The sequence below is a fragment of the Capsicum annuum genome, chromosome 3, assembly GCF_002878395.1.
Source record: "Capsicum annuum cultivar UCD-10X-F1 chromosome 3, UCD10Xv1.1, whole genome shotgun sequence".
In the NCBI taxonomy this organism is placed as follows: Eukaryota; Viridiplantae; Streptophyta; class Magnoliopsida; order Solanales; family Solanaceae; genus Capsicum; species Capsicum annuum.
In genome coordinates, this window is record NC_061113.1 from 41213678 (window position 1) to 41225578 (window position 11901).

At 33.4% G+C, this 11901-nt stretch overlaps 2 pseudogenes; both read right to left on the bottom strand.

Annotated features, from left to right (window-relative positions):
• Nucleotides 1-6040, bottom strand: part of LOC124896642 — a 47898-nt pseudogene extending 41858 nt beyond the window's left edge.
• A 533-nt stretch (nt 6041-6573) lies between these two features.
• Nucleotides 6574-10611, bottom strand: LOC107866372 (annotated as a pseudogene).
• Nucleotides 10612-11901: the final 1290 nt, after the last annotated feature.

Here is an 11901-nt window from a genome sequence, read left to right on the forward strand (position 1 = left end):
TTTTAGCTTATTTACCCTACATTTCTTGTTTGCTTAAAGAATATAAGAATAGAGAAGGTTACAAAGAAGTTATTGGTGCTATGTTTGCTAAATTTAAAAAGTATTTTTATCCGCTTCGCCTAATTTACTTGGTTGGTGTTATACTAAATTCATGTATGAAATATAATACTATCTGCGACTTTAGTTCTATTATTTATAATTCCTTAGAGATAGAGCCTGAAGAACAACCAGATTTGTTTACGGCTATGAGTGATGCGAACATTTACATAGAAGCGTTATATAACCATCATGCCGATTTACTTGATTTAGTTGTACCGACAAGTATCACTCCAATTGTCACTCCTCAAGCTCCCGAGGAGCCATCATCTTCTAAAAGGCTGGAACATAGTGGTTTTCTTGATTACTTTTATGGTTTAAATGTTTGGGATAGGGTTTCTCCTTCAACATACAACACAAATTATCGAGAAAAACTTAAGTATTATCTTTGACAGCCGATAGAGGATTGTAGAGCAAGGATCAATGCATTGAATTGGTGGAAGAATAATGAAATACAATATCCTGTGCTTTCAAGATTATCTAGAGATATATTGAATGTTCCAATGTCAACCGTTGCATCGGAGAGCGCTTTTAGTCAGGGACGACAACAGCTTGGAGACAACCGACACTCATTGGGAAGCAATGCTATGTATGTTCTAGTTTACCTTAGAGATTGGATTAGAGTGGAACGAAGAAATCAAGGAATGGAGGTAGAGCCAAAAGACGAACAGAATATTGAAGAAATTTTGACTTCAAGGGAGAACTCAACACAATCAAGTCCAATGCATGATTTTGCCCCCATTGATTTTTACTATCTTATGGAAGTTCCCGTTAATATTAACATGAACGAGTTGAAAAAAATCATGCAAAATTTATAGATTTTTCATTTATGTAAATTATAAGTTTTTGATCATTTTTCAATTAATAAAATAAACATTCATTCACTCCTTACTTTGTAATTTTTTTTCATTTAAATTGAATTTCTAGTTTGAATTAAATACTTTTAATATATTAGTATCAAACTTTACATTAAGTAATAAACATAACAAACATATATACACATATATTCTACATATATACACAAGTGGTATTTAAAGTAGTGTGTGTGTGTATATATATATAGTGTATATAACTACATATGTTGTATGTATATTAGTTCAAGTGGTAATTTAAGTAGTATATATTCTACATATATGTCTATATAGTTTCTATAGACTAAAATAGTATATATTTAATGTGTATAAGTTTCTAAAGTGGTATAATATGTAATGTATGTATGTTAATGTGTATAAGTTTTTCATTTAAATTGAAGTTCTAGTTTGAATTAAATACTTTTAATATATTACTATCAAACTCTACACTAAGTAATAAACATAACAAACATATATACACATAATGAAAAAATAAATATCTTTTAAGTTCAAATATAATGAAAATATATAATGAATATATGTTCAAAAATTCAACTATTATTATATTAAGTAGCATACATGGTAATCTTGTATGTATATATGTGTTTTCTAAAGTACTATATATATAGTGTATATATGTTGTATGCATATTATTTCTAGTGGTATTTAAAGTAGTATATATTCTACATGTATGTTTATATATTTTCTATAGACTAAAATAGTATATATTTAATGTATACACGTGTATATGTTTCTAAAGTAGTATTATATATAATGTATATATTGTACGTATATATTTGCATATATTTTCTATAGAATCTAAACTAGTATCTATTTAAAGTATACATATGTATATGTTTTCTAAAGTAGTATATATTTAGTGTATATATGTTGTATGTATATTATTTAAAGTAGTATATATATTGTATTGTACATATATATGTGCATATATTTCCTATAGAATTTAAACTAGTATCTATTTAAAGTTTACATGTGTATATGTTTTCTAAAGTAGTATATCTTTAGTGTATATATGTTGTATGTATATTGTTTAAAGTAGTATATATTGTATTGTACGTATATATGTGCATATATTTCCTATAGAATCTAAACTAGTATCTATTTAAAGTATACATGTATATATGTTTTCTAAAGTAGTATATATTTACTGTATATATTTAGTATGTACATTGTTTAAAGTAGTATATATTGTATTGTACGTATATATGTGCATATATTTCCTGTAGAATCTAAACTAGTATCTATATAAAGTACACATGTGTATATATTTTCTAAAGTAGTATATATTTAGTGTATATATTTAGTATGTATATTATTTAACGTTTTAAAAATGTATATAGGTGTGTATATATTGAAAAAAATATGAAAATATGAATTTAATTTTTAAAAAAAATTTGACTGGTTTTGACCGATCAAAATTGGACAATTCTTAAGTGGGCCGGTTCCGATGCATTTGAGCAAAATTTATTATTTGGGCCAGGATCAGAACGGCCCGTTAACACTGATTCGGTACCAGACCTGACCCAAAACCAATTGATTTTCGTAGGCCGGTGCCGGTTTGAACTGGACCGGCCCGATTAACAGCCAAAGCAGGGTGTGTAGCAAAGTCGTGGAAGGTGACGGTCCTGGGGGAACCAAAATTGAAAACTCATATTTGCCGATATGAGGGATCTTGATGACCGTGTATGTGTGTCACATTTTATATTAGGGGATGTACTAGTCATCCCATGGGATACTTTCCTGGTCATGCAGCTACACGCACTGGGGTCCTTTCAGCAGGGAGAGTTGAACCCATATCGCCCATGGGTGGTTTAGGACGGCCAAGATACACAGTCCAGGTAAATATTTTAAAGGCATGTTAAACCCGGTTCCCTTTTCTGGCACTTATAAATGTATGGTTGTATGCATTATAGATGGTTTTACTTGATTTTATAATTGGCATTATTTTATCTTTATCCTGAGATTCATGCTAGCGGTCACTCACTAACCCCGTCTACTGGCAGTTGTATACCCACACTATGTAGGAAACGATCATTCTACTCATCCTATTTAGCACGCGTATTCGGTATCAATATTTGGACTGAAGCGACGAGCTTTCATCCATTCAGGAGGCATCATTTCATGTTATGGATTTATTTAGACATTTTTCTTTTAATTTGGATACTGGTTTTGGCCATAGTTGGGGGCTTGTCCCAACCAGATTTATTTACTCTTTTGGATAGAGGCTTTGTGGTACTTCTGAGGGTTTGTATGGGCAAAATCGGTATTGGTGCTTGCCTTGGCATCGGTATTGGTGTTGGGGCTTACACCCTTAGATGATATTGTTGGTTACTCTGCCCTATTATATTTTGGGATTAATCATATTATGTTTTGGTATTCTCTATGGTTTATGGCCTATGGTTTGATTTGGTATGGTTGGGCGGTTGGTGCGGTACGGTTAGACTCGATTGAATCGGTCACGGTTGTGACCCTATCCCAGAGTCTTGATGATAACAATAACACTATCTTGTTATATGTTCGAAATTTAGCCCACCTAAGGCTGGATATAAGTGGATGGATTGGGTAATAGGGAGCGGTCTCCGGCCCTGGTTGGACTTGGAATGCCATTACGACAAGGCTGGGATCGGATCGTGTCACTAGTAATCCATGGAATTACAAAATGTACGTCTCAGAACATGCATTATGAAACAATACAGCGTACAAGAAGATCAATATATGGAATGTATTGACATGCAAAACCACGCAAGGAAGTAACAAAGCATGGAAATACAAAGGTGATAAGTACAATTCAAGACATGATATGTTGAAAAGGGACAAAAACATAAGTTGAAATAGTAATTGGTACTTAAAATAAATTAATCCATTTAGTTATTTGTGGGAGAAAGTAGTGAACCATCATAAACCACCATGTAAGAGCATGAATTCTGATCTCAGTCCGATCAGCTAAGCCATCATATACCTTGCTGAGTGTAGGACATAACATGGTATAATTGGCTAGCAAGTATCCATGGTTATCCCCTTTTGGGGACACATTGAAAAAATGAGTCATCCGACTTAGGAAATAAATTTTATCCTATGCTGGCAAACATAGTTTCGGGCATTTATCGTTTAAACCTATGCCTTCACGGTCAGGTGACTAACTTCGTTGTGCTCATAATGTTATCTGTTTATCTTAATGAATTTATGTTCAAAGGTTAGCCTTATTAGGCTCATAAAGTTCTGTTTTTAGTCTTCCTTGATAAATATTCTTAAGTTAGCCGCTTTGGCACATGTCTGTGAGTTAGCTACTTTAGGATCATGAATTCTAGATTTGCCATTTTAGGCTCATGTTTGATTAGTCACATCATTCATTAATATTATTGGGGAATCATGATTATCATAATGCATGTTGTCATGGTTCATAAGATCTAGATTCTCATAACTTTATGAAGAATGAGATTTTAGATGTGGTCATGCCGCTTTTAGCATAGCTTAAGATTGTGGAGATCATATATAAGGCCATGAAGGTATTCTTGAAGAAATTTCATAGTGTTAGAAGTTCTGCGGACCATGTTATTATGTCATAGTTAAAAAAATGAATTTTATAACATAACAAAAATTTTGGAGATTTTGGAAGATTCAAATCATTTTAGCATAGTTAAAAGTTTGATAGCATGAATGGAATTATGGAATAACTTCGAAGGGTACTTTTTTTTGTTAGCATAACCAATAGTGAAGAGACTCCATTAATCATGTCAAAATATAGCAAAAATAATCACCTTCTATTGAAAGAAATAGTTCAAAGGGGTTCATCTAAAGGATCAAGGAATTTTCGTTATTTGACGATTTCTAAAGTTGGGGAAAATTCAAGAAATTTATAGGTCCATGGCAAAAATTCGGATCACTCAATCAATAAATATCAAAGTCCAAGAATTTCCTGTAAAAGATTTCCCAACACACTAACAAAGTTCTTGAAAACAAATAAAGTACTTATCTTTTTAGCAAACCAAAGAATGAAGTAGTAAAACAGAAAATACAAAATATTTAAGAAAATCGAAGAGAAGTTGTGATGAATTTATAATTTATATGAGGGTTGAGAACATATTTAGGGCAAATTGGGCTGTAAGGAGTTTACCCAAAGAAATCTCAAGAACCCTACTCATGGATTTTGATTGGGAAATGGGACTATGAAGATTTATTCAATCCTAATCTATCTTGTAACAACTTAAATTGGAAACACGAAATCCAAAGAATTACAAAGTAGTAGCAGTCTTACATACCTTGAAACGCTAGAGAAACTTGAGATTTGAACGGAAGAGACTAAACTTGATTGTTGAAACAATTTCCTTTAGATTGTTGAGAGTTGTGTTAGAGTAGAAAGAGAGAGATATTGGGAGACATAAAAAGTAAGAAATCTTATGGGGATGAGGGGTTCTTTAAACATAACTGATGGAGAAATAAAATAAAAGGACTTTTAATTGTTTGGAGTTAATGTAAAAATAAAATGACAAAATTGCCCTTGAATGATTTTACAAGCCAATGAGCTGACTTATGCAGCCATAATACCTCACACTACAACTATGACTTAAACATAAAGAATGAGGTGTTACATTTCTTTGTGATGTCACTTCCGGTGAAGGTCAGGTATGTGCCGCTTATACCATCAGCAGCTCTGCGATTTTCATTTTGTGAGTGTGGGAGGTGGGGGGCACTTCCTCTTCTGCTGAGTTTGAAGAGGATCATTTTGGAATCGATGCCCTCTTGGAATCATGGGCTGATTTTTCCTTCAACGCAGACTTGTTTGGTGCAGCATTTCTCATGAAGTATCTCGAAGAACAGGTACGTACTACAGGAGCAGCAACATTTGGCTTCTCCTAAACTGAATTGAAGGACTTGACAACAAGCATGAACCTAAAGTGTTGCTCAAACCTCTATAACAAAGAATCATCTGCTTCGTAATATTGGATCTACTGGCGCATATGAAATCATCTATCACTTCATCAAGTTCAATTGAGCTGAGCATTTCAGGAGCTTTTTCATAGTTGTGTTCATACATTCAAAACAAAATCTGATATCTTACAGTTTTCGAGAAATGTCCATTAGAGGCGACTGAATTTGGATTTGCGCTTAAAAAATGCACATTTTTGGGTAAAATGCTCACCACCGAAGACACTCCATACCTTCGAATGCGAGATATTTTGTTACCACTCTATTAAACTTGTTCAACATATTACATTTAAACAATTGAACTATAACCAGTTTCGACCGAGTGCCAGAACACATGATGCATACTATAATTTCGGCTAAAACTGGGGGAAAAAAATGTGTATGGTCTCAAGTGCCCAAACATATATAAATTAACCACTTGAAAAACGTCAACTAATTTATAAACATTAGTCTCAGTAAGCCAAAGAAAAAAAATAAGCAGCCTCTTAATTACCTTTAAGCTGTGCATTATATATGCAATAGATCAAGTAGAGAACTAATACACTGCAATCACAAACAACAACAACAACAGGCCAGTGTATTCCCACAAAGTGAGGTCTGGGAGGGTAAAATGTACGCAGTCCATACCACTACCTCCGAAGAAGTAGAGAGGTTGTTTCCGATAGACCCCCGGCTCAAATTATACTGCAATCACATGACATTGAAATAAACACACTGTTATATTACTACATCAATGTTTGTTTCTCTCTTCTCAATTTTAACTTCTAAGCCAAAGCTCTTGATCTGCTTAAATCTATGTATACTTCTACTTTAGGTGATGCACGCAAAAAATTTGATATCTCCGCGAATATTTCTAATCGTGTGTCAAGATGTACATAATCTAGAGCTTGTCGATCGATTAGCATTCTCTCCAACATTGGTAACTCGGCTAACAGAAACTTGATAAGCAGCAATTCAGACATTGTTCCTGTAAAGTAGCCTAGCTTAACTTCCTTTAGGTGATTAAATGTCACACCCAAGAAATGTTCGAGCTCAAGGGATCCCGGAATAGGGTCATCCTCATCTTCTTCATCTTCATATCCAAAATGAACCTAAGAAAGATAACAAGAAGTTAAATAATAGATTGTTGAGGACCTAAGTAGTATAAAAAGAGAGGTTAAATTAGAAGAAAGAAAGAATTTAAAAGAGTCAAAGCACTAAGAACCTTTATTTCGAGATATTCTAAATATGGGAAGCTTCTTATCAAGCAAAGAGCATATGAGAGCTTATATGATTCCACCCAGCTCAATGTCAGGCAGGTAAAATCGTTTGACACTGTTAAGATTAAAGGGAAGTCTTCTTGGTGCTTCATATCCTGCTTGAGCAAAGAACTACGAAACAATCACCAAAAATTCAAGATTTAAGTCAGCCCAAACGAAACTCCATCCGCTAAAGTGAATAATAATGAAGTCATCAAGAGCATTTACCCCGCAATTAAGGAATTCAAAGAGAAGGTGCTCGAGAGAAGGACGACTCGAAAATCCTTGTGAAATCAAGATCCTCTGCATTAATATAGTCACCATGAAGAAATAATTTTACCAAACGGGGGACATTCTTTAGGCAGATAGAACTTATATTGCCTGTTAAATCGAACGATCTCAACAAGGGGGCATTAATTTCAATTGTGTCCAACTTGTCTTGAATATCCAGCACCAACTTCTCAAGCAACGGGCAATGAGATATTAAACTTTCCAGTAATTCAGAAGACATAGTGACTTCGCACAGTTCTAGGCTAATTAAATTATCAAATCTTTGAAAGGTTGATGGATGATGTATTGAGCAATAACAAAGACTTAGATGCCTCAACGAACATGTGAAAAGTGAAGAAGGCAATTTGTATATCTTTCTTAATGGAAGGTGAAGTACAAGATGTTGAATGTCGTTCCTCGAGAGGAAACATATGAAGTTGTCAATCGCAGGACAACTTTGTAGATGAACAACACCGAGGGTAAACTTAGTAATGGGTCCTTCATGAAGGGTCAAAAGTTGTTAGATAATCTTTGTAAATTTATCAATAGGGTTTAGTAAATCCTTTTCTGTTTGCCAAAGAGACCAATCAAGTGTCAACTCTGAAAGTCTACACCAGTGATATCTCCATTTCTTTGATAAGATGCTTGTCCTCACAGCATCTTTACAAGGCAAACACATCAAAATGACATCAATAATATTATCAGGAAGGTAGCTAAGGGCATCTGGAAGTGGACTTCGATGATGCTTTCTTCTTGCCTTAGGAGGCATCATATAACAAAAATCACCAAGAAGCTGTAGAAAATAAGCAATAATACGAAGTAAGGAATCTCCAAATTCTCTGGACATAACAACTAGTCACATTATCAAAACAACATAAGAATGAAGGGAACACTTTCAACGATAATCAACAAGAACATGTAATAACTAGACAAAATACGAAATAAGGAATCTCCAAACTGTTCGACAAAGCAGCTATTTACAATTTCAAATCAACGTAGGAAACAAAGGTGCATTCTAGTTGAAATCAGTCAACCATTTCCTATTAATATCCATGTTATACAGACACTCTAATTTGCCTTGAGATACCCATATGGTATGATAACAGCGTGGATATGCACCACTAAATAATCTGTGTAATATATCTTGATATCTATTGATGGGCAGTCTTACAACATGAACACCTTTCATCAATACCTCATAAATACATTAGTGAATTAACAACAACCGCAATGCCTCAATTCCGAACAAGTCGGGGTCAGTTATATGAATCTTTATTGACCATGTTTCTCCATGAAACTCATCACATGGCATCATTATGCCAAATAAACGTAAAAATAGAGATAACGATCAAAAACACACTTGAACAGTCACTTTTTTGCGAGCTCCACACACCAACTATTAGTTATTCCCTTTTTCTAGAACTATCACCATGTACCCCTTTTCCTGCTTGAACTATTACCATCTATGTGATAAAACATACCTAGTTAAGTAGATGGTCATAGTTGGCCTAATCAACTTCCAGGTGTGTTTTAATCCATAGATGGTGATATAGTTAGGTATAAAAGGAAACAACTAATAATGGGAGTGTTAAACTCAAGAAAAAAGTGACAGTTTAGGTGTGTTTTGAATTATTAACTCTAAAAAAATTAACATTACATCTTTGGCACAAAAATCTGTGATAATTTACAACAATTCACCCTTGATGTTCATTTTTTGCTTGATTTCAAGCTTATGCAACATGGTGAGGAGAACAAGAAGAGGTCACCGGGAACATGACAGAGAAAGACAGATACTTTGTTACAGTACACACCAGAAGCTAAAAGTACAAAGTTGCCTAAATATGAATCTGGTCAATTGGTATTTTGGAAAAGAAACACATTTACGCACAGTGAGTGGAAAAGAGTTAGCCTTACTTTTCTGAAGAAGAAAACAAGGGAAAGGCTAAAAGACTCCTATAACAGTAAAGAAAAAGATTGAATAGGTTAAAAATACCTTAACCTATCACTGTTTTGCGAGTTTCAAACCAAAATTATTAGGCCCTCACAGAACCCTGTGAATTACCCTGATTTCATATTAAATACCCCTGAGGAATATGACATGCTACATGAACACCATGCTCCAACTAGTTACAAGTGGCAGTACACGTGGAATAAAAATTGACTGAACATGTTGAAACCCTCCTATGCCAACTTGCACTAAACTCGACTATGCCACCACGTACATGCTACCTCCCACTAGCACCTGCTAGTTCCACCCACCACCCTAAAGCAGATGAAAAGATATCACCTATGATATTTTCCTACTCCGCTAGAATTTGAACCATCAAAAACACTATTTTGTAAGATTTTTGGGACAATTGTAGATAGTTACTTATGCTTTAAAATAAAAAACTACAAAAAGGAAGTAACTTTTATCGATTAAACGAACATACACACATACCCAAACGGAAACCAACAACTAAAACTAGAGGCAAAATTACATGCTAATTCTGAGGCACATGAACTAATGGTTTCTCCATTAAACTAGTTATTTTGACGTATATATCGTCTAAAATTGATATAATAATAACATATGCTGGCACCCATGCTACAAGAATGTTAAATAACGTAAGTTGAGTCATTTACCAAGAGTACTTGGGATCAATTCCCGCTTAATACATTTTTATTCCTTTCTTATTTTCAGTGGTGTGTCTATGTTTTAGAAATCCTAGATTCAACTCAGACTTAAACAGAGTAGTGAAACAGAAATAGATACCACGGAAAGACATGATAAAAGCACAGAAAAATAACTAAATTATAATGGAAGAAGATTTAAAACTTACAAGGAAGAAGAACGGTGATGATGGAATCGGCCTTTTTTCTCTTTGGCTATTTGTCAAACACCTTACGCCAATTTATCCTACTCTAGAGAGCATGAACTGCTTTTCATTTATCGTAGCTGTCAAATTTGAGCTTTGCATATATTTCTTCTCTTTCTAAACATTTGTCACATTTTTTTATGTAGAAAAAAAATGTCACATTTTTAATTTGCACCTCTAATAATAATAGTTGTTAATAATTCACTTTGACAATTAATATGAGAAATTTTAATACATCACTTTTTAAATATAATAATTTAATATTTTGAAAATATATTAAATAAAAAATAATTGCTAAAAATAAAATGAGCACAAATAAAAAAAAATTTATTAATTTTTTAAAATTGACAAGCATAGTTGAATATCGATTTTTGTTAACTTGGAATAGTAAAGATGGATGAAGAAAATATGTATTATACCATCATATTCTTATTTAATTTCTTTAATCATCTCTCTTTTATTAATGAAAGTTGTGATCTCTCTTTAACAAATGAAAGTGTGTGGGGAGGATAAAATGAGAAACATATCCTCAATTATGTCTTATATTCTAAAATAACAAGTATTGTGAAATAGTATTTATTTTTAATAAGGATGACAAGTATTTAAGAATAGAAAGAGTAAGTTAGATATGAATATGAATACCAAATGGAAAAAAAAAATAAGAATTAATGAAAAGTATTTTGAATTATATCTGGTGCAAATATAAATTGGTCAAATTAGTGAGCACCAATTTTCAATAATTAACCTTAAAAAGAAAAGGAGCAAATATTAAATATTATTATTCTTAGATTGTTCTCATATTAAATGTCGATACCACAACAAATTCGGTATATTCATATAAAGTGGAGTTTGGAATGGTGTAATGACTATCTAGGTTAGTTTCTCTATTTTTGCACGTATTCTGAGTTTCGTATTTTTCTATAGCGGCTACAGGTTATTTATGACTTTTTGTCACCGGTGGCTTGATTATCCGAAAGTTCATTTGGGTTTTAGGCCCATTTCCTTATTTTGGAGTTTTTGAAGTTGAGAAATTAATCTTGGCCATAACTTTAGGTAAACAACCTCATATGACAATTTAAATAGTTTCTTTAGCTCCAAAATGTGGATTTAAGGCTAAGAGGACCCTTGGTTCGGGTCTCGAGGATTCAGAGCTTATTTTGAGCTATTGGATGAATTTTGTTGAAAATAAAATAGTGATTGTGGAGACCATATTCTGTGAAAACGACCTCAAATGGAAATCTTGATGATTCCATTGAGTTTGAAATACCAAATTTGATAGGATATCATAACTTGTTTACGTGCACGGGGTATCGAACGAATTCCGATCACCCGATCGGAGACTGTAAGGACTTAGCCAAAATTTTTGTTGTCCAGTACTGGTGCAACCACTTAAGTGACCTGGCAACTGCTTTAGTATCACGATCCAAACTCAGGCTTGACCATGACGGGTATCTCAAGCCCACCGTGGGTTGGAGACTACCCCTTAGCCTTACCTCAAGAGTACATAAATATAAACAACGGAAGCTAACCAAAATAGTAACAAGGATAGATAAGTTAAAGGAATATTCTAAGAATCAAAACAAACGATCAACCTAATACTTGTCCACACAAAAGCCTCTAAATCAGAATACCAATTAAGTC